Source organism: Chlamydotis macqueenii, chromosome 3 (genome assembly GCF_036417535.1).
Source record: "Chlamydotis macqueenii isolate bChlMac1 chromosome 3, bChlMac1.mat, whole genome shotgun sequence".
NCBI lineage: Eukaryota > Metazoa > Chordata > Aves > Otidiformes > Otididae > Chlamydotis > Chlamydotis macqueenii.
In genome coordinates, this window is record NC_141558.1 from 80,737,212 (window position 1) to 80,761,989 (window position 24,778).

The 24,778-nt window shown below is 39.9% G+C and overlaps 1 long non-coding RNA gene across 1 annotated transcript; it reads right to left on the reverse strand.

Annotated features, from left to right (window-relative positions):
• Nucleotides 1-2,908: 2,908 nt before the first annotated feature.
• On the reverse strand, nt 2,909-21,505 carry LOC147601325 (uncharacterized). The gene is made up of 3 exons (XR_015257958.1): nt 21,138-21,505; nt 16,225-16,316; nt 2,909-3,048 (listed from the first exon to the last, which is right to left on the reverse strand). It is a non-coding gene; the product is annotated as an uncharacterized LOC147601325 (long non-coding RNA).
• Between the last annotated feature and the right edge of the window lie 3,273 nt (nt 21,506-24,778).

Here is a 24,778-nt window from a genome sequence, read left to right on the forward strand (position 1 = left end):
GATATCTATATCACACCAGTTTCACTACAATTTTGGCAGGTAATAGCATTTCAAGGCCCACATGTAAGCACCAGATCACATCTGAGAAGAGAAGGTCTTAAGTTTCTTCAGCATTTTGAAAATGTTATTTTTAAGGCTGATGAAATGTATAAGAATTGGCAAGTTAAAAAAATAAAGCAGACTTCCTCAAAAGAACAGAATAGAACAAAGCCATTCCAAAGATACAATAATGAAAGAAAACAGAAATCTGTAGTAATGGTGATTATATTGGCAAATCTTCTCTCTTCATAAGCCATATTTATGGAAAATGGTAATGACAGCTATAGCAACACATATAGTACTGTCTGAGCATTTTATTTAGGACAAAGGTATGCTGTTATCGCCATGTATACAAGAACAAACTGAGTCTTGGAGAAGATTAATTCAATAATACCTAAATTCTTAATTCCCTGATTATGTCTCATTAGAAGCTTAGAAATTCTCAGGGGGGAGAGAAAGAGGAATTTCCTTATTTTATCTGATCCATGGGAAAATCTCAGGTTCATTGATATAGTCTATCAGTTCTAGAGTGCCTAGTGCTGGAAACACAAGAGGTGGCCTCAGCCTGCTGATAGCTAATTTAACTCATCTCTCTCTGCGGCTCCAAATTTGTTCACTACACATTCACATCACTGCTAGCTCCAGTTCAGGAGAGCAGCTCAAATGCATGGCCAGGGATTTGCGGGACAGTAAGCCTGCTCAGCCCTGACTTGGAGCAGCTTTAAGAGCCAGGGAACCACAGTCTTTGTTCATGCAACAGCAGAACAAGTCTAGAAGTCACAAAACCTATCTTCTGGCTACCCTGTCAGAAAAGCGATCATGTGCCCATGCTAGTACACACCTAGACCAGTACTAATCTTTCTGTCACCAAAGCCTCAATCACCTACCCAGGCCCAACAGTGTACTGTGGGAATGTCCCACACTGATATTTCTCTTGGAGATTCATATAGGACTTGAGAAAATGCCATCAGCATTTCCCTCTCCTTATCTGAGCTGCTCTCGTGTCCAGATAAGGATCGCTGCTATTGCTCATCTTAGGCTGGGGGAGCAGTTTCAGTGAGGAGTCTGGAGTATTCAGTCCTCCAAGACTAGCAGGATTATGTGAGATCTGAAGCTCATGCCAGATACTGGCTCAGTGAGTCTTTCCTGATCTGTGCCCCATCTAAGCCCAAACTTGCATTTCCGGACTGTACCAAAAGTACAAATGTAACAGACTTTTCTGAGAGCAGAGCTCATGGTTCTGGTATGAGGAGCCGTGAAGACTGGAAGAGTCTTCTTGTATGGTAAGAAGATTGTACCTGAGGAAGGTGTCTGAATAATGGTTGCATCCCCATTAAAAGTCTGTGTTTGTTGCCAACGACTAATGATCGCTGTCAAGATAACTTCTAGTATTTCATGACTTATATATCTAAAAGGCAGTAAAATCTCAGCTAATTACTGATCATTGCTGTCATAATGTCTACATTTTTTTTAATAATAAAGGAAGAACAGTGAAATAATTATGAAGGTGACAGCTTGAAAACTGGTATCCTTGAACAGCTGCTTGTGTATGTTTCCTCATTTTATTCTATATTTATTTACCCTTCAAATTAATGAGGCACTTAAATACTATTGTTTGCATACATACCAATACAGATTTCTACCATGAATAAACACAAAGTGAAAAATAGCAAACTGCTTATCAGCAAAGTACATTTGTTCTGCATTTTCAAGAAGATCTGTAGAAGTCTGAAGGGCAGAAATCAGATCCCTGGAAAACAGTTTGCCATGGCTAATCCTTCGAAAAAGAAAAGACCTCACATGTATTTAAGAAGGCTAGGAGAGTGTTATGATTTTCGCTGTAAGCCTCAAAAATTTAGTTTTAATAGAATTCAGCTAAGGATTGTGCGTTCTTAACAATTCTGAATAATCAGGTTCTGATTGTCTGAAATAAATTCTTATAAAAAAAAAGACCCTGAAATTTATCCATAGACTTTACATGAACACCTGATATCTCCCTCTCATTTTTAATTTTAGACCCAGTCCACTGTTCACATTTCTAGGCGTTAGTAGACATTTGCTTTTACTTCCTTATGTTCATATTGCCAGCGTAAGAGATTTTTAGATCCTGGGCCAACCTGTGGCCTCTGCTGTGCTAACTCTGTTCACTTGAGTGAGTTTCCATTACCAAAAGGGTAAGCAAGATTTGGCTCTCACACCTGATGTGCCTTAGCACTGTAATAATCTCATGCTGGGATCTCAGAAACAGAAATACTGAAGTGTTCATAACTCTGTGCTAAACATGTGTCTCAGTCCATTCCTGCTCAAGCTTTTACTGAAGCACCATTTAAGAATTGTTGGGGGGGGGGGGGGGGGGAGAAAAAAGAGAGCTAGATACTTTGACCTAAGTTTCTAAATTTACCATTTGACTATATATTTTTCTTTAAATGTGCTGTTACTCAGACATGCATTCACATGCAATCTGTGTACACAGTGAATAGCTATACACATTTTGTATGACCAGCCCTGGTTGGTTTCTGTGTAAAACAGAAGAGGTCACTGTGTCTGAAACACACCTGAACTTGAAGCTAGAGTAACAAGTAACTTGAATGCAAACAAATCAAGCAATCTAGCCCTGAAGTTAGAATGAAACAGTTGATTTTTCTCATTGAACCCCAGCTAAGTGGGAAAAGGAAAGCATATACTTTTGAGAAGCCCAAATGGAGCTTTTAGTTTGATAAATTCAAACTTGCCTGGGACCTACTCTGCCTTACTAGGTGAACCCACTTCTCCCTCCCCAGCTCCAGCAATCTCCAAGTCCCCTCTCCTAGCTCTTACGAAGGAGAGCAGAAGTTTGCTACAGGGAGAAAGAGTTTATAGCTTACCAGCTGTGTGAACAAACTCAGACCTATTGGGCTTCTGTGAACTGGGCTAAATCAATGAAACATCAGAGCTCAAACTTGATGCTTTATTTCCTTCGGTCTGAGGTTCTGCTGGCTATAAACGTGATCTGGAACAGCACGTGTGAGACTGTGAAGCAAAAAAGAAATTAAAACAGAATGTGATTGTACGTGAGATCAGTTCCATGCTGATGTGATAATACATTCAAAATTCTCATTTCTGTAGAAAGCTGACCACAGGCACTTCATCAATCAGTATTTTGATTTGTAATGTATTCCGTATGGTTCTCTGTCATTACTTAATGGGGAACATCCCCTCTGAAAACATCTGACTCCGAGCTCCGCATCAAGAGAGCTGCTCATGTTTCAACCACGTTTCCCAGAAACTGAACACTCAGCAACATATTCATTTTAGTGACAGCCACCACTAATGAGAAACAGCCATGAGTTCATTGAATCTTTTACAACCCAAAGATTTTTATATTAACAGCAGAGAAAAAAAAAAAAAAAAAAAACAAAAAACACAGCAACTCAGGTTCATTTACATGACAACTGAATCTCAACTTTAACATCCTAAAGCTCATAATGAATCGGTGTTTGTACTTCTCTTTTTTTAGATCTTATAGTTTCCCTTGCTATTTTTCACCTCTAGTTAGGCCAGTTGTTCTGACACATGTTCTGCATATCAGAAGCAGGAAGCTGGAGCATGAATTGGTGGGTTTATCAGAAACTGAGTGGTAGTGAAAAAAAAAATCAGTAAGTCCATCAGGAGTAAACGGCTCACACAACAGTCATTGATTGTGTTAGATCAGAAGGGCCTTAAGAAAGCAGTTAGAAAAGCTGAGGCATTTTGTTGGAGAGCTAAATTATTTTCCTGTGTCAGTTTTCTTTGTTCAGAACATCAGGGATTACTAATCTCAAATCTACTTTTGGGTTTATTTGTTTTTTTTTTTTATTTGGTTAGTTTTGTAATAAAGAGGAGCAGCTATCCAAGATCTTGAATTGCCAATATAGGAAACAAAAAAAATTTACCAGACCCACAAGACATGCAAGTTGTGAGGAAACTAAAATTTTAGAATGCGTGAAAACAACCACTGTTCCAGAAGACTGGATGTAGCAAGTGCTGTACCTTTATTTAGAAAAGTCTTTACTGGTTATTCAGGGCATTGCTTTGAAATGGTCATTAAAAGCAAAATAATAAAACAGCTGGATGTTCAGTATGCCACAGAGTCTAATCAGCAGGATCTCTGCAGAGAGAACCTGTCTCTTACTAATCTGCTAAGAATTATTTAAATCTACCAACAACATACTGACAAAGAATAATTTATTTTCATAACGAACCTGACAGAGACAAAGCAGGATACCAGGCAAGACAGAGCTACGGTAAGAAAGAGAGTAACAACTCTCCCAGCTCCCAGGCCAGGTGGTTTACTCCCTTCTCCCGGGGACTTGAGCAGGATTCCTTCCAGGAGTAAACACTTCAAAATAGAAGGAAGGATTTAACAGCTGCTTGAATTTATGTTATGATCTTCATCAAGGCAGTACATAAAGAATTTTTAAAAAAAAATTTTTAAAGAGTATTTTACTTAATAGTATTTTGCCAGCTAATTAAGTCAAGGTCAGAGTTGAAAAGTCAACTTGTATACTAAGTTCAAAGCATGATTAATTAGCACTTTTCACTTTTTAAAACACACTTCACAGGAGTGTATTATGTTTCATCACACTAAGAAAGTTTACAATTGCCTTCTAAATTCACTGTTCTTAATACTATGGTCCCTCCAGAACCTCAGTTTAGCCTGAATGGCTCATACTTTTCCTTTTCACTATAAAAGCCAGTGATGATCTTGGCTATTGGTAAAAGAGGAAAGAAATGAGATCCCTAAACTCACAAGTGACACAAATGCCCCTTCACTTTTGTTAGATTACTTACCAGATTCAAATGGAAGAAGACAGAAACTCCATCCATTAGAATCATAATCAATAAATAAAAAAACTCTTAGAAAATACATGGCATGAGAAGCTATGTCTCTGAAAAAAAGCACGTCTAAACCAATGGCTGTGATAAGCAAGATAGGAAAGTTTAAAGTGTTTTGAAATACAACAGAGAACAAAGATAGAAGTTAAAAATCCTACTATCTGAAGCAAAGCATTTGAGATAGAAGATAAGGAGAATACTGTAACTAGAAATTAAAAGAAATTAGATAATTCAGAGAAAGGGATTAAACAGTGCTCAAAGTACTTTGAGTAGAATTAGCAGGTTTAGATAAAGGACAGTTACCGAGCTTCAAGACATGACAGATATCATTCTACAGAAGAAAAAATGGCAGACGACAGGGGAAAAAAAAAAAAAAAAAAAAAAAGATGAAAAGGTTTGTTGATAGATTTCTGAAAGTAAAGCCAAGCAAAGAGGAATGTGAATGGTGCAATGCACAAGCAACGCATGCAGCGCTGAGCCCAAGCTCTAAGCACCAAGAGCAGATATCAGTACAGGCAGCCCTGGCAGGAAAGAGAGCAAAGGAACGGGGCACGTGTTAAGTATTAGGCTAATCCAGGTAACTAACTTGCAGGTGCAAAAAATAAGGATGAAATGATGTTTTGGGAGCACAGCTGAAAATGACTTTTAATGTGTGCCTCCCGACATTGCTTATCACTCAGGATTCTTCTCTTGACCTTTTAGCTGACTTCATTCAGAAAGTGCATATGTGTGCTTTGTTGAACTCAGTCTTTTTTGTTTCATCTCATCATAAGCTGTCACAGAATTTTTTTTCTGTATGGTAAAGAGCTTGTAGGCTTTACGCATGCCGTGTACCTGTGGGTTGTTTTGGTGTGTTTCCCAGGTATGTCTTAAGAGGTACACTTCAATGACTATAAGTGTTCAGAAGTACTTCCTTCTAAGCACTCACACGTTTATTTCTGAAAAACAAATTATGCCAGATCTCACACTGGCTAAATTTTGAACTGAAACTTTCAGAGATGTTCCATCTTTCCCAATAAGTTAAAGCTGTCAGGGATGCATCTACCACTTTTCAGCTGTTTTGAACCTAGAAAGTATTGCAAAAGGGCTGTTGCCACCAATGTCCTACCTGACCTGCGCAAACATGAATATTATCCCACACCTCCTGCAGTGATAAAGAACAAGGTAGAAGCGTTGGGCCATGCATATGCATAGTACTTGTCTGTCTGAGAGAAATGAATCAAACTTTAGTATACAAAAAGACTGTAAAAGTGGGATGAATCATGAATTATTTTATTTACGTTAATAATTTTTTAGCTAGCTTGCTCAGATGTAAGCCAGCTCCCATTTCTTTTGAGAGAATTAAAAAGCTACCTATATGTATATACATACTTCCAAATAACAACAGCAGTAAATTATAATCCCTTGGTACCAGAAAGTGTGCAAAACATGTTCTTTTGCTTTTCTTCAGATTATTGCATTGATGTTAAATGTAATAACACTGCCATCCTTATAGGCAGTGAACAGATTGAGAAGGCCAAACTCTGGCCCTAGTTGTTAGCCAGCACAATTCCAGAAAACTAAACTTTGGATACTCTGCCTGTCCAAAACTCTTTTCCTAATGTAACTGTCCAGGACTTTATTTCTTGCAGGGAAAGCTGAAAACCTCAGTGTTAGTGTTGGAGTTGGTAGGCATGTTGATCCAACCAATCTGAGTGCCAACAGAATCAGCCTCGAATTTAAAAAAAAAAAAAACAAAAAACAGATTTCAGACTTTTTTGAAAAGGGACTTAAGACTTCTTAATACAGGTGGAGAAGAAGTGCTTAGAAGCACCACATTGTTTTACACTGAACTGAATGGGAACTCACCTTACTCCTTCTGGACTTAACCCTGTCCCTGAGAGAAACTGGGATCTTACTGACAGACCAAGGATAAACAAATAGAAAGAAGGCTTTGCAATGCCATGAATAAGCAGTTATCCCTGTTCCGTTTCAATAGCTTACACCTCACGCTCAGCCTGCTGAGGGCAGGGAGATAGGATGGTGTTCCCACTACACTCTGTTTGCCAGGTCCCTGCAGGGCAAGCAGCCCTGGGCTCCCGCTGCTACCTTGGGCTTTCCATTGCAGATAGCTAATTACTGATAACTAACAAGTGCTGTCACTCTGTTCCCATTACTAATAACTATTTATTAGGATTATTGTTGTTATTACTATGCAAGCAGTAGGCTAAATCCCAAGCTCCCAAATCTGTTTTTATTCACACAGAATTATTCTCAGTAGGTAAAACATGACTTTAGAATGATTATTTGGTCAGCATTACCCTTCCATGTCCAGAGCTGTGTGGCTACAACATTATTCTGCACAGGTCCCTTTTAGCATTTACTGCCACTAATGAACTTATCTATAGTTACTTTGTGAGAATAGATGAGCTGCCGCTCTCTTCCTCTATTCTGAGGGCAGGGAAAGTAATTTCTAATTGTATTATTGTTTTGTTTTGTTTTATTTAAGAGTCAGAGAGAGGGTGACTCATGTTTCTGTTTGCAATTCAGCAGCTGCCTCCTACTGTCCCCCTGAATCATCAGTTTGGATGAAGCATTACTGTCATGGTCTTCACCATTTGTAGAAAAGGCATAATTAACCGACCCTTCGTTTCATAGCCTTATAAAACATTCTTGCACAATTGAGCTAGATGGCTTTTGTTTGGAAGGGATGCAGTGAAATCTGAGAATTGGATTGTGAGAGGAATTTGCAGCGTCAAAAGAAATTTAATCACAATTATTCTCTTCACTTCTTTTGGCACTGATTTGAGAACTTGCTTTGATATGAGGTTAGTATAGGAAAGAAGAATGGTCATTTTAAAGGGATCTTTCTGCAGCCATTGCTGAACATTTTAAATAACTGCCATCTTTGACATGTCAGCCTCTTGAGTTTTCTTAACTTTCTCTTAACATAGAATTTGCTTTTAATTCTGGCAGATCAGTATATATCTGCTGTGCAGAAGATTAGTGCTGATATAAAAAGTAGAGATACAAACTATGAAAATTTGAGAATTTTGAGATAAACTTTTGAAATAGAAATTGAAAGCTTTGAAAATTATTTGATACAAAAATTCAGGTATGCCCTCTTACTTGTTTTTCCATGCTATCACCAATGAGGAATACCTGTAAAAGGTTGCTGATGACACAAGTGAACTAAAATGTCTGAAGTTCAGGTCCTATATGGGAGACTGAAAAATGTAATTTTGATCCATTTTTCATTAAGTGTATTGAGAACAACCTTCTAAACAGTTTTAGGTCCTATCATAAGCTAAACATTTTGGATGCAGTTTTGAGTGCACAAAGTGGTTTAGGGACTTAGTAAAGGAATTCTGACATCCAATACATTAACTGTTCACTGTGGAGATCTGAGACTTATGCCCCATTATTAAGCCTGACCTTTAGCATGCCCTGATGTTCCGCACCCTTCAGTAACTTTGAGAGGGAATTTATGCCGTGCTGCTTGTCATGTGTGACTAACGTAGCAATGTGGTCGATTTTCAGCTCTTGTTATGTGCCCTCTGTGTAAGAAGGGCTCTACAACAACAGTTATTACTGACAAAAATAATAATCACCACCCTAATTTATGTTATTAGTCACATGAAATTACAGGAAATTATTTAACATCACATCTGCCCATAAAAATTATACGTGTCCCCCCAAAATACAAATTAATTTTAGTGCCTAAGGAAGGCTGCTAAGTAACAATAAAAAAAATGCCCTATGTATTAGGATTAGCACACTTAAAAGGAATACACAAAACTTCATAAATCTTGTATTGCTTGTGCAATAAGCAAGCACTCATTTTATAAAAAATGTGACTTGATATTAACAAGCTTTTTACTGTGTCAAAGCAGATGTCATTACTGAAGAGCAATTATTGAACATACTCCTCAAAATATGAAAAAAAAAATCTTAAATTGGTAAAACACAAATAAATTTCTTATTGACTGTCACTGTTCTACTGGTTAGACACTAATTCCAGAGTACATAAAAATTTATGCTTGCTATAATTTAATGATGTGTCATATAAATATAATACATCAGAGTAATGTAAGTGTATTAATAGCTATTTCTTATTTAATGTTATCCTTCCGTAGGCACTAAAAGCAGGAAACATACAGATCTCTCTACTCGTGCTTATAGAGGTCGGCATAAGATAACTGAGTTGTAATGAAAAGCACTATCGTACTTGATCAACGTAACATCTTTTAATACATAGGCAGCACAGTACTTCTGATATCTTTTAATCAGTCTGTTCTCTGTTTTTAAAATACTCAGGTATTAAAAAAAAATGTGATGTTAGGTTCTATAGTTGGGCTGGTGTCACCTAATAAGCTTTATTAGATTTCAGAACATCGCTTTTTCATATCACTTTAATCATTCCCTGAGTACAACGTACATACAAATAATTCATTACAGACAAATAAAGTAAATAATTTCCCAAGGTGTTGTGTATTTGTTCAGGACTCAAAATCTCTTCCTTTAACAACTGTCAGTATATTTAGCTGAATTTGAGTTAGGGAGGTTAACAAACAACACCCGGCGTTTTCCGCAGCAGCCCGCGGATGGTGTTTAGCTGAAGGCACGGCTGTTTGAAGGGCTCTTTGTGCGGTTACCAGGGAATGCCCACAGAAAGCCTGTTTGTGTGCTGTACTGGGGGAACTGGAGGGGGGGGAGGGCTTCTTTACATGCACTGAAATGTATTTTCTACTCGTGTTGTACAATCTCCTTCCAAGTTTTGAATCTCCTGGCAGATTTTTGTGCTCCCTGTTGACCTCATCATCATCATATAAAACATGACTTGAAGAAAGAGAAAACAGGTGGAGGCTCAGCTTTAGTGCTTCCCGTTCTCCCCTCACTGCTTTTTCCCACCCGGCTGCCCTCCGTCTTCTCTTCCCTCCCCCACTTCACTTACCCAACAAAAAGCAACAAGTGAAAAACCAACCAAGAAAACATTTCACAAAAAAAATCCCATGGCACCCTCTCCCCAACACACACACACACAAAAGGCAGCCTTAGTAATAACCACAACCATCCAGCAAATCCAAAAAAGTCTACATTATGAACGTACAAAAGTGTGAACTGCTAAACTGTGTTATTCAGTTAGTTCTTGGCAGAAGAGTTTTAACATAAATAGGTTTGACATTTGATTAAAAATAGACACTTTTTCTTTCTTGTTCTTTTTCTTTCTTTCTTTCTCTTTCTTCTTTTTCTTACTGGAAATAAATTATATTCAGAGCTCGCTGGAGCACATATAAAAAAGAGCTAACATATTTTTAACTTGATTACATTCTGCAGTGATGTATAGAGGCACATAGCTACAGTAAGAGATTCCATGGACAGAAAGGGGGAGGGAGAGGGGGAGAGAGAGGGGGAGGTAGGGGAAACCCCTCCACGGATATGATAAGGAAAGCTGGGATGAATTGTGGGCTCTGTTCTCTGTTATCCAAGGGCGGCTAGCTGCCTCTGCACTAAAGGCCTTTATTCCCTGCCTGTGGGAAAGTGGTGGGCGAAGGCTGCATTCTCAGTTACACTGCACATGCAGATTTTAATTAGCTGGATTAAAAACAAGACCGTATCATGTCCTGTAGCAGCATTCTATCTAGAAACAAAAGATTTTCTTTCCTGGCTTCTGCAAGCAGCACAGTACAGCATTAATAAAAAAAAAAAAAAGGTCATGGCAGTTCAAGATGAAAGGTCATGCATGATAGAAACTCTATGTGAGGGGGACATCATGTTTATCTCTGTGATAAAGGAGCTCTGTCCAGACAGGTCAGCACAACATGCCTCAGCAGTACGAAAACATAAACATATTGGGTGGATAGATGGTGGAGTGGGGAGCTTGGCAAAGCAGGTTCAGTTGTGGAAGTAAAGAGAGGAAAAAAAAAAAAAAGAAAAAAAAAGAGTGAATTGTTAGAAAGACAATATAAGCTGAAAGGATCCAGCTTTAAAAAAAGGTGAAGAGGGTCAAAAAGAGCCTGAGACAAAGCCTGGGGTGATGGCTGCATAGCACAGCTCAGAGCCTGTGCAGTGTGAATAAGCATCAATCATGTGGTGATACCCTCTGCCAGCAGCCAGGGACTGCCAGCTTGGACACTGGGCTACCTCCTCATATGCCACAGGCCACTCACACATAGGCAGAGCCTGCACCCTTCTGCCCACAAAAAGACTATGGAGATACTCCTCCCTGGGTCAAACATCAAGCCTCGTTTGTGTGTGTTGGGTTGTTTTCTTTTGCGTTTGTTTTTGGGGGTTTTTGTTGGTTGGTTGTTTCTGTTTTGTTTTTTTTTTTCAATGGAGAGCCAGGCTTTTCCCCACTGAAGACCTAAGGAATCTTCATGTACTTCCAGAGGAGCATTAGCAGTTCTCTAACCTGCAGCCTTCAAGGCTTTGCCCTGGAACACACTAAGCACTTTCCACACCACCTTTATCAGTGGGAGGGAAATGCAAGCCCTCATCAGCTTCTCTCAAGACCAGGCTGCAAAAATAAACACACTATGGCCTTGCAAACTTTAACTGATGCAATGGTCTCACTAGGTCCGAGTAGAGCCACTGCCATATGGAAGCATCCATGGGAGAGTGCTTCAGGCTTGAGGGGTAACATGGGAAGGGAAGGGAAAGGGAGGCAAAAGTAGATTAGGCCAAATGTTCATCCTCTGCTTTGATGTACTTCCTGCTTTTCAAAGTTCAGCTCAGAAAAAAATGATCAGTTTCTGTGTAAATCACTCTGGGCAACATTTCTGTTCTTCTCTTCAAAACATTTTCATTAAATAAGATTCACACAGCCTGGGCCAGCTATGACCATGTGCATGTCCGGCTCTATAGCCTCTTTTATGAGACTGATCCATGAATAGGTTAATTAAGAAACAAAGAGGCTTTTTAACCTAAAAGGAACATGGGGTGAAAGAACACAATCAAGTTCTCATAGTTCAGCAAGGTGTTGCACATCAAATGACCGCATTAATTAACAGCACACTCTTAGCCTGTAGGAAAACTGAGGCAAAAAATGCGTTAGCTTAAATGTCATTGAAATCAGTACTTGTCAGCTTCAGTAATTCAATCATATGTCTGAGCTGTAAGAAAAGTAAAGGCTAGTGCTAGAAACCAGAAACCTTCTGGATAAAACAATGTAGTTTTTCATTTTGAGCAGCAATTCAGTATAGTAGTTACCTACCAAACTGATAACGCAATGATTAAAATGTCCCAATTCTGCTGCTGCTGAGATCATTGGAAAATCGTGGTTTAATTCAATACATGTAGGTCATTTTCTATAATCTCAGTAATACAGCATGGTCTAATATAATCATTGTGTATGATGAGCTTTTTAAACCAACTTGGCCTTCGGTGCCATTTAGAATAGAGGAAAAGTTTATAGCATGAACTGCGTGATTCTTACTGATATTGTTGCAGGCAGAAGCATAACACAGTACTGTGAAGGACGGCGTTAATGGATTAACTGGTGTACTGGGTGCACAAAGTTAGCCCCGGAAACATAGAGCACCAGCTCCCCAAACTATCTCGCACTATAGGATACTTTAGGCTTATCCAAACCCATACACAGTGCTCTAACTGTGAAAATATCTTGACATAGGGGTGAACGCACTCATGTCCCATTTCGTAGGGTTTAAAATAAATTCCCTTCCCAGACATGTGAAAAAAGCTGCGTCAGAAATCAAAGAGAGTTTTATGTTCACATCAGTTTAGCATGCTTATGTGACCTCAAGCACCTGGTGTGTTTGTATATCGGCACCTCACAGCTTTTTATTCTTTTATCCAAATGGGGTGCTGAGTCATAGAAGATCTTTGTTACCTGCTCAAAGCCATAGGAGATCCTACATCAGGGAAGAGCACTGAAGCTGTCTTTTCCAGAACCTCAGCTTGTGTCATAAACCTCGTGGTAGTTCAAAACTAACAGGTTTTGAGCAGGCAACAACCCAATTTTATTACTCTATGAGATTTTTAAAATGTTCATTTCAGTACTCATTTGGTAAAAAACAGAATGAGAGAAAAAAATAATCCAAATGTAAAGGAGATAAACAAACTATAGATTATATTTCTCAATGGCTTCTGGTCACCGAGGCCAAGAGGTGTTTTCTTTTGACTGCTGGCAGCATTACTGAGGTTTCACTCTGACACTAAATAAACTGAACAAGACCAGCAAGGCACGGGTCTGAAATCATCCATACTACTGAATTGGTCCCTGGTGTAGTTTTGGCCCAGGCCTGCTTGTGCTCTTCCAGACAATGCCAAAGCACAGCTTGGGTATTAACCTGGGTCAGGGACCATCTCCAATAGGTATTTTGGATGTGGCCACTGTGATTTGGAGGGTAAGGGAGTTTAGTTATGCAAATGCAAGCTCTTTGATGCCCGTTGGCCTCCAGGAAAAGTCTCCGACTAATTTTATTTAATAGTTTAGATGTAGTCAGTGTGTCCAGGTCTTCCTTTCCTTTCCAGTCGTGCCGAAGCCAGGAATCACTGCTCAGTCCAGACATTGGCAGTGTGACATGGCATTCAGCAGGGTGACAGGAGTAACATAATTTGACCATACAGCTCTCATAAATGCAAGACAATTCATTATATTTTAAAGAAAAGCACTGTTATTTGGGGAGTGGAGCAAAGCAGACCTAGAAGTAATAAACAAACCACAACATAAAATGATACAAACAATTGAAGAATGAATAGGCCAATTTGTTTCAACTAATTAGGGGCTAGTTCTCTATTACTGTAAAGCTGTCTGCACAATAAATATATATATCTGGATAGTCTTTTTTAAAAATACAAGCTGTGATGTATGTAAATTCTAGGTACACTGTTAACAGCAATAAAAATAGAAACTCTTACTTTAAGTATCGCAGAAAAAAACCCCAGTAAGTTCTAGATGGAAACAAACATGCATTTTAAACAAAGACCTTCTCATTTAAAGCAATAATCATCAACATGTGGCTTACATGTAGTATGTGGCAGCTGCAACAACATTCGTATCTCAATGTGCCTGGTCTTAGGCAGAGCAAGGGAAGTGCTGAAAACAGTAGCATTCCTCATGGATCTGCTCCAGATCCCACAGAATTCAGAGAGAATCTACCCTCCATGCTTGCTTTCACACTCGGGCAGCACAGCTAATGTTGAGCAAATAGACCACAACTATGTGGCTATCTCCCAGCAAGCCAGGCATATACGAAAAAAATTCTATCCCCTCCCTAAAAATCAGGATTTTAGGGGAGGAAAAGGAACAGGAGTAAAAAGGTGGCACCACAGCCACCTAGTTCCTTCAGTAAAGTCTGTCTTGCACTAAACCTGACATCTGTAAAAGCCTTGAAGAGCCCAAGATCTATCGGATAACTAACTATGGTGGAGATTGCTTTTTGGGGAGACAAAGGGGTATGGTTTTAGTTATTATTATCCTTAATATTATGTTGCAAAACATTGTCCCTGCTAAAAATACTCATAACAAAATATCAAATTGTCACAACGTGAAAGTGAGTCTTGGGCTCAGCTGGCTTATGTGTTCTGGAAAGATCATTAGTTTAAAGGATCTGCTGCTGGGAACTGAGGAACAATGACATCTCTCAGGAAACAAATTCTTCTTTTCACCGCTGCACTGCACTCCCACTGCTACTTCCCCACCTGAAATCACTTTATGGAGAAAGAGAAGGGAGAAGGCTAGCTGATCTCTTCTCCAAAGAACATGGCCATTGCACTGGACAAGAAGATAAGGGCTGGCTCACAAAAAAAAAAAAAAAAAGATAAGATCATTCTACAGCTTCCCAGTGATAGACTAGCTGCTAAAGACTGTGAAAGGTGAGCTCTGGCGATTTAAGAGATACATCATAGATGCATGAAAAGCACATGTGCTTTTCCCTATCCTTTAGCACATGAGCTAAAGTTCCTAAAGGAATTCTCCAGCACGCACAGTTGTATCTAAGTAGCAGTTAAGTGGATTGCAAGTTTATCATGTTTGGCTTACCTAGCTTTCCCACAGTAAAAATATTCTGTGTCAACATGAGTCAATCTAAGAGCGCAGATCCTCATTCCTTGCTCAGGTGTATTCACTCAGATGTTTTCCCCTATCTGCTCTACACTAGGAAGTGAATACGAGGTAAGAAGCAGAACAGGAGGCCTCCTGTGGCGGTGCATGTCAAACACTGGAGAAATGGCAGTCTATTTTGTGCAAACTGAAAACCACACTTGGGAGAGGTGACAAGAAATATTCATTTCCAAGTAGTTTATGAAATAACTAATTTTATCTGTTTTGTTGTTCTCTTCTGTTGTTGTTTTTTTTTTTTTAAATTTGATAGCATGTTTGAGATTTCCTTTCAAGTTGAAGATGTCTGTTCCAACCAAAAAATATACACAAATATGGGCTCTGTAAACTTGTAACCTATATATTTGATTTGAAACCCCAGGATTATCTTGGTAAAGGACAAATCACTGAAAAACCTCCTTAATTGATATGAAGTCATAAAAGCAAGGGAACAAATGAGAAACCTAAATAATTTCTTGAAAAATTTGTTCTCTACAGATCAAAATTTAATAAACATTTTCTTTAGGGTCTTAGAACTGATAGTAGTGTGGCATGCACAATGCAAACACCCTTTGCTCCCAAAGAACTGGCACCAGCATTGCTATTGTATAACACAGCGTTAAACCTGCTCTGAAGCAATGCTGTAAATCAGGACTAGCTCCAGCAAAGTCAATGGAGCTAAACGACCGTAAAACTGGTATGAGAGAGAAATCAGGTTGTTAACCTCTAAGTAGAGCTTGCACTTGTCTCACAGACTCTGTTTGGTCAGGCTATATTTTATTCATTCAGAGTGTGAAATAAGAGCCTCAGGCTAGGAAATGAGTATTTGATTCCTGTTGAGCTATACTTGGTATAACTTAATGATACTAAACATTTAGCATAAACTTCTTGGCCTATATCCAATAATGTTGGCTAAATTGGGATGGAGGTGTCTGATTCTAACCTCAAACAGCAACTTGGACCATCTTCTACCCACATAGTCTAATGATATGAGAACCTAAAAGCAGGTACAGGCTTCATTCTTTGACCTGGAAGTTCCCATGATGTTTCCCCAGAAACACTTAAGGAAACACCAGGGAAACAAGAGAGATGATTACTTATCAGATAATGGTAGTAGACAGCTATAGGATTCTGGTCCTTGCTCTTAGTAATAACTTTATATTTCACGTTACAGTATTACTGAAACCAGGAAACTGAGGCCAGGAACCAGAACCTCAGAACCTCTACTATCTCCTCTACTTTTTAAAAACGGGCTTTACTTGATGTTTTATTCCTCAGAATATGATTTTTACCTGAATTGTCAGTAGGCTGAAGTGCATAATATTGACTGTTGACTGGTTGTAAGGGTCTTGTCCCTCAGGAGCACTGAGGCACCTTCATTGCACTGTAGGATCAAAACACATAAGTACGCAATTTAGGTTGTCTAAACTGCTCTACAGGGGACATAAAATCCTCTGAATTCAGGTAATATGGCTTCATGTATCCATGAGCCAGGAGAATAACTCATCTTTATAATGGACCTTCAAACTCCACAAAAACATCATGCTAATGTTCAGTAGCGGTCTGACAGCACATGGGATATCAGGAGTCCTTTGGAAGGGAAGGGAGAACAATGCAGAGAATGTGATTCTGCTGTTTTATATGTTCATAGTGAATATTGAGTACACTGATCCCCTCACCTCCACAAGGCCATAGCAGAAGGAGGAGAGCTACAACAGGGAGCAACAAGGATTATCTGATGTGTAGAAAAGCTTAGGTCACAGAGGATTCCTCAGTTTGGAAAAAAAAAAAAGATGACTGATGAGTGGTTGACATAAAATTATGAAAAAAAAATAAGAAAGTGTACAGGAAACAATTGTTCAGCATTTGTCATAACATAATATCTAGGAATATATACTAAAGAAACTAACACGTGCTAGACTAAGACGACTAGGGGACATACTTTTTCTTTTATATAACCACACAATGTTGTAAAGGCCAAAACTATTTAAAAAAAAAAAACACAAACAAAATACAATCATATACTTTTTAAAAAAGACCCATAGAAGACTACTAAGCATAAAAATATGGACTCCTTTGCTTGAGAGGTGGGCCTGTATGAACCGCATGAAGTTCAACAAGGACAAGTGCAAGGTTCTGCTTGTGGGTCAGAATAATCCCAAGCAGAAACACAGGCTAGAGAGAATAGATTGAGAGAAGCCCTGAGGAAAAGAACTTGAGGGTGTTGGCTGATGAGAAGCGCAACATGTCCCAGCAATGTATGCTTCCAGCCCAAAAAGCAAACCACATCCCAGGCTGCATGAAAAGGAGTATGACCAGCAGATTGAGGGAGGTGATTTTTTCCCTCTACTCTACTCTCATTAGACTCCACCTGGAATACCGTGTCCAGCTCTGGAGCCCCCAACATAAGAAGGACGTGGACCAGTTGGAGAGAGTCCAGAGGAGGGCCACAAAGATGATAAGCGGGCTGGAGCACCTCTCCTATGAAGAAAGGCTGAGAGAGTTGGGATTGTTCAGCCTGGAGAAGAGAAGGCTCTGGATAGACCTTACTGTGGCCTTTCAGTACCTGAAGGGGGCCTACAAGAAAGCTGGAGAGGGACTTTTAACAAGGGCATGTAGTGATAGGACAAGAGGTAGTGGCTTTAAACTGAAAGACAGTAGGTTTAGTTAGATAGAAGGAAGAAGTTATTCACTATGAGAGTGGTGAAGCACTGGAACAGGTTGCCCAGAGAAGCTGTAGATGGCCCATCCCTGAAAGTGTTCAAGGCTAGGTTGGATGGGGCTTTGAGAGACCTAGTCTGGTGGAAGGTGTCCCTGCCCACGGCAGGGAGGTTGGAACCACATGATTTTTAAAGTCCCTTCCAACCTAAACGATTCTATAAGTCTGTGATTCTTTCTTTGTATGCATTTTGAAGATCTGATGACTCACTCAGAAGAGATTCAAATGTTCATATCAGTTTGTTAGGTTTCTAAAAAATGCACTAGGATTCACCACAATACAAGGTTGTATATTAAGACACCAGTTTTACATAGACAAAGGAAAAAATATTTACTAGATGTTAAGAAACTTCCACATCCAGATCTGGATTTTAAGTTCTTCACTGTTCAGAGGCATCTGGAACATATTTAATGATTAGCATTATTAGCTATACATTATGTGATAATTTAATACAAATTAGAAAGTGTGTGCAAAAATTTTTCAGAATGTAGCTCCTGTTTTCTGATTTCCAGCCACATTGTAATTTTAAGGCATTTATTCATGCTGTTTGGTTTTGGCCCGTGCTTGGGTGGTGGAAAACCATGATAAAAGAGCCATCAAAAAATATGAGGAAAAATTCAAGGAAAATACAGAAACTTTTTTTTTTTTTTCTTTTCAACTAGAGGTCCCAAAGAGCAAAGGTAACCCCAGAGTTTTTGCAATTCCAACCCATAAGATTCTGTTGCTGTACAGACAGGAGAAAGATGTCAGAAAGGAAAGAGAAGGAGGTCAAGTAGGTGCATTTCAAGGGTTTCACTGAGCTTGCACCCTGGCTGCCAGGCCACCCTGGCACCAAGTGCTCTTTCCACCCTGTTTCAGTTTCTGTTTTCTCCAGGTGGTAAGGAGCTCTCTGTTTTATCACAGGGTAAATCTGGGTTTGGCAAACATGGGGAGGAAAAAAAAAAAAAAAAAAAAGTGCATTTCACTTTCTCTGGGAAATGTAAACAGCATCACACTCAGCCAGCACTACCAGTTAGTGTAACAGCAGAGAAAGCTCCGGTTCATATCTGAATTTCACCTCCTGAGCAGTAAATATAGACGAAAAGTAAAATAATTAGTTTGAAAAGGTTCATCCATTTATCCTGCTAGCACAAAGATCATCTTTGTTTTATTTTATGGGTTCTTAAGGATCTTGTTTCCCATTTTTGATTATGTAAAAAAAAAAAAAAGCTGCTGCTGTGTAAAAAAAAGCAGCAAAGTCTAAAAGCATTCAGAGAGGGAGCCGTAGTTTTAGCCTTCTGTTTGTGCGATTCCAATAGGTGTATTTAAATGTAAATGCTACCCTTTCACCCTTGAGCCACCTATTCTTGCAGCCAGCAGAAAGAGAGCATTCATGGTATAATGTCTTTATGAGGACAGATCTTATACTTAATTTCTCATGTGAATCGAACTCTTTTATAACACATTTTTGTGAGATTAAAAGAACAATATTAGTCTAGTGGCTCAGCAGCCACATCACTGCTCTGTCACACGGGAGACGTGGGTTCAAAGGGATGGCAGACAACTTAGCGGGGAAGTGGATGATTGAAACTGCAGCCATGGAAAGACTCAGTCCTCCGCTCTCACAGAATTGTTTAACTCTGCAGTATCTCCTCCCTTGGGCCAGCCAGAGCCACTCTCCCTCCAGATCCTTACTGGAAACTGTGTCCGGCTGCTGCTCTCTTACAGGGACTTATTAGGAGAAGGACTTGAGACCTCAACTCTTTAAACCATCTGCATTAGCTTGCATTTGCACAGTAGGGAGGGTTTTAAAGAAGAAGGCGGCAGACTTTTTGAACAGGTATTTCCAGACAAAGTCCCTTTGCCCGCCCAGTTTCACTCAGTGCCCATGCACCGAATCGCAGTGTGTTCAGGTTACCCGTGCTCGTGACGTGTGGATGGCTGAACTGCACAGCTTGTGAGCAGGCAGCATCCAAGAGTGTTAGCAGAGGTATGATGTCACAATAAGACCGACAGAGTAGCTCCGATCCTGTTATGTCCAGGTAGAGTCTCATGGAAGCGTAGGGAGCCCTAAGTGCTCTATATTAAGGGATTTATTTCTCAAGCGGGGAAAAGTCTCAGTTCATTTTGGCTAAACAAGTCGAAAAATAGATTAGTTAAGCATAGGCCAAGAAAATTGTTGCATCTTACTTTGCCTCCACTGAACCAAAATAAGGTGTCATGGTTTCTTCAGAATATTTCTTTTTCCTCAGTCTGAAGCACTGTTGCATGTGACAAACATCAGACGTCAGCTTCACATCACCTCCACACAACAAGGAACACAGTTTGGAGCACAGCTTTCAGACGGCTGTAAGATGGCTGTATTGTGGACTGGTATATGTTTAGCACTGCAAATTTCTGGAATTATTATTCCTTTCATGATGCTCTCAGAGGATGCAGTGATAGGGGGTCTTTGAGCAGAGTGACATTCAAATGCTTAACAATATCATACTTTTCTCTTTGGATCTTACAGTCCAAATGCGAGCCTTGTTATTTTCTTTACTGTGTGACGCAAGACAGAGAAGTCTGTGTATGCCCCAAGTGCAAGCCCCAATGTCAGGCAGTCCCACTTACTTCCCCCCCTTCCCCTGATACAGAGCATATGTCTCATTGTGGCACCAAGCACATTAAAACTTAGGGGAAGTAGCCTATTATTTTAGGAGGTGCAGGACCAAGCACCTGGAACAGGGAAATACTTGGAAAGCACTTCTGTAAATGTTTTAGGCTGTAATATATTAAACAATTAAGAGGTGTTGGTATTTCTGTGCTCGAGGGCATTTAAAACAGGGAAGTTCCCTTTAAAGGCACCAGAGTGGAATGTGTATGGTCATGCTCTTTAAAGGAAAAACTACCTCTTTTTTTTTGCCCTCCTTTCAGCAAAAAGTCCAAGTTTCAGCTGACTTGCTCTTTCAGCAGAGGAAATGAAGCCAGATTATTTTAATGCTGTTTTAAACAGTTAACTCCTTAAAAAAAAAAAAAAAAAAAGTCCAAAGAATAGAATTAGTTATTTTGAAAGATCTACTCAGGTAAATTAGAAAATTAATGCATTGCTTGTATACCCAGGACTGTCAGCACTACAGGTTAATCAGTAAATTGCTGATACCAGCTCTAACCAACCTTTTAGAAATCCAATATCTTACATCTTTGCTTCTATTTTCCTGACAACGATGAATCAGTGTCTGTGCTACATCAAATTAGTATGAAAGATTAAGAATTTAATTCTGACAATTCTTAGCTGAGCACACAGTCAAAATTAAGAGTAGTTAATGAATGCTTAGTTAATTCTTAGAAAGCTCCTCTTAGTGTACTTTAAAGTACAAGAGTGAAATGCAAGTTCTTGTGGGTAGGTAGACAGACACACACACAAGCCCCACACGTATGTAGTCTACATTTACATACATGCATATAGATAAATTCCAAACAGACAAGCTCTAGGAAACTTTATAAGAGAAACAAGAAAATAATTACCTACTGGTCTCTGTAACGCCAACAGAGCACAGATTCTCTGGAAAAACTTTAGAATTGTCTGTTCTAGTATTTTGTAAGAATATGTTAGCAATCATTTTCACCAAAATATTTTTCTGATTAAAAAAAATAAAGATGACTTAATAGAACCTAAAAATTATTAACAGTGGAAAATGCTTGCTTCAAGCTGCTTGTAAGAAAACAAATAAAGGAATTGGCAACTTCTGTGCAGTGTTAGCTCCGAAGTAATTACAGCAGGCTTTTGCTTTAATCACTTATCTCAGGACAGCCCATCAGATTAAGAAGAAAAAGGGAAAAAAAAAAAAGTATTAAAACTTAGTGAGTTACTGGAATCTTCTGGAACTGAAAACTATACAGATGGTCTGCAACATATTTGTATAGAAGATGCCCAATTCTTGATGGGTTTCCAACTATTATAGTAGCATAGTAAGAAGGCAGATACTGGGCAGTGAGCACTGAGCAACTGTTGTCACCGAGCCTTCCCCTCTTGGCTGCATCCCCACTCGCCCAACGAGCAGTTTTGGTCTCCCAGAGCAGAGACAAAGGTTGCTTTGGAGAAGCCGGGAAGCCTAAGAACACCATGTAGATTTAGGACTGGATAGGAGGTATTGTGCGGAGGCCATGCCCATTACTCATCCGCTGGCAACGGGCTCTCTTCCTTTTGTCTGGAAAGACGGTAAACTTTCAATGCCATCTGAAAACAGAAGGCCTTTCACGGAGTGCAAGAACTCTGCCATCTCAATCATGTGAAAATATTGTAAACACTTTCCCAGCCCCCATTCAGCTGTTCAAAAACCAGAGCTAGAAAACACCAAACAAAACAGGAAGGAAAGAAAAGGGTGCGCGTTGCGCAGTTAGTTTTAATTTATATTTTTTACTCTGAATAGGAATTTTGCTTGAAATTTTCTTTTTTTTTTTTCTTTAATGCTAGTGAACAGGCTTAAGTAGCTGTTACGGAGAAAAGGCAGTTAAAAGCCTATTCTATGTTTTATTTAAAGGAGAAAAAAAAAAAAAAAAAAGTCCAGTGCCCAGCAGTTTCTCTCCAGCAGAGCTTCTCTCATATTTCCTTACAGCCTCTACAAGAACAAATTTCAAAAGTGCTACAGGATTTGTATTTCTCTTTCAGTGCTCGCGTTGACTCACTCCTATGAATGATTCCCAGGAGGGTCTTCCCTTCAAACATTTAAACACTAGTGTTGTATTACTGACATACCTTAACATATACAATAACACATACAGAGTGGGAAGTGGTTCACAAAGAATATATTCAGAGAATACCTGCATGTGTGTGTGCACACATATGTGTTTGGCTGTCTAAACATACAACATGTGCAAAATTATACATGTTGTTTGCACAAAATTCTTAAATTTATCATTTTGCCTCATGATACCTTCTATATAGGTTGTGCTGACCATTAACTCCAGACATTTGTTTTTACAGGTGATTTCAGTGCATCATGTTGTTATGTAAAAGTGATGTAGTTCTTTGCTGAACAAAATACACTCATTCTCCTGAAGTCAGTGACTACTTGAATTTTCAGACTTCAGCTACTCAAAACTTTGAACCACAGTCACACATTACTGCCCAGATTCTTCATCATTTGGAATATAAGGATTTGATTTAAGTTGGTCAACATAACACTGGAGAAGGGCAAAGAAAAATAGCTTTGCTGGCAGTGCATAGGAAATACAGTCTATTCCCTTTTGCAGAAATCTTGCTCTGGAACAAGATTTCTGGCCTTGTTCTGATTTTCTGGATCAGAAAAATAATTGTTCTGATCCAATTCTGAACAGAGTAGGAGGAGGTATCACAGGTACGCCTGGGAGTGTTCCTGTTCCCTCAGAGGCAAACCTGCTGCTTTTAACCTAGGAAAGGGCCAGCTGTCATCAGTGACTTCCAGAGGGATGTACCTCTGCTATCTTGAACGGTATTTGTTACGAGTATTCAACAAATGGTGTGCGCTGACAGAAGTCAGCCCATGACAGGTCAGTGAGAACCGATTGCTATACCATACTATACCATACCATTGCTACACACCATATACAGGAGAGACTCTTCCACTTGATTCCCCCTCAGTCTGCTGAGGATGCAGACAGTTTGCTGACTGAAAAAGAGACTTTATTATTTAAGCAGAGGGATATAAGTTTGTAGACTAGTTTTGCTATCTAAATAAAGAGCAAATGTTAAAATGCAAAACAAGTGATGCATGAGCCCATGTACATTCAAGAACACTTGGTGCTCTGTTCCCCACCAAGCACACCCAACTGGGCTGTCCCTTGATGACCCTTTGTATGCAGGAATTTATGTGCACAAGAACAACTCTTGGATGTTTCCTAGACCTCTCTTAAGGTTGATTTTGGTATGCTTAGTTAGCATCTTAGGACTTTCTGCTCCGTCTTCTGCCTCAGAAGAAGAAAGACTATGCCTTTCCCTGTACTAGAGATGCACTCCTTTATGCTAGTGAAACCAGCAGATACTCAATAAGTTGACATTCCTGTTCCTGATTCAAGTAGAATTCGGGGATAACAATGCACAAAAATGCATGAGAAGTTATTACCAAGTAGTGCCAGATGTGGCAACTTGGGAGGGCAGGTTCTCTTCACCATCTCTCAGTATACACATTAGGCATCAGTATGGCCTAACAGTTTTATGAGTTCAGCATTTGAATTCTGTACTCCCCAAAATAAGTGTGTATTAGTACACTTAGATATTCACTTAGCATTTTGGCCTGGTTTTGTGTAGCAGGGGTGCTACAGTGCCAGCTTCTGGGAGAAGCTGCTAGAAGTTTCCCCTTTGTCCGGTGGACCTGGCTAGGTCCAAGTCAATCAGTGATGGCAATAATGCCTCTGTGATAACATATTTTAGAAGGGGAGAAAATAAAACAGAAGTGTGGGCAGTGAGGGGAAGACACAAGCCTTGCAGGCCTCACCCTCTGGCCTCTCACCGGGTGGTTGTCTGGGCCTGGCCCGGCCCGGCCAAGAGAGGAGAGAACAGATGTGAGAGACTATGAGAGGTGTCTGTCTGGGTCCAAGTGTAAGGAATTTCTTGTGAGAGGAACAGCTGCGGACGCCAAGGTCAGTGAAGAAGGAGGGGGAGGAGTAACGTTGCTCCTGACAAGATTCCCCAGCAGCCCATGGCGTGGCAGGCTATCCCCCTGCAGCCCATGGAGGCACAGAGAGGAGGCACCCATGGAGGACCCCATGTCGAGGCAGGCAGATGCCTGAAGGAGGCTGTGGCCCTGTGGACATCTGCACTGGGGCAGCAGGTTCCTGAGGGACTGTACCCTGTCAAAAAGGACTCACACCGGAACAGTTGATCAAGAACTGTTTCCCATGGGAGAGACCCCACGCTGGAGCAGGGGAGGAATGTGAGGAGTTCCTCCCCCAGAGAGGAAGGAGCAGCGAAAACAACACGTGATGAACAGACTGCAGTCCCCATTTCCCATCCCCCTGTGCTGATCCGGGGGGAGGGAGAAGATGTTTTAGTCAGGAATGAAGTCAAGGCCAGGAAGGGGGCAGGGGTGGGGGGAAGGTGTTCTTAAGATCTGGTTTTCTCTCTCATTATCCTAGTTCAGTTTCATTGTTAATAAACTGAACTAGTTCTCCCTAAGTAGAGTCTGTTT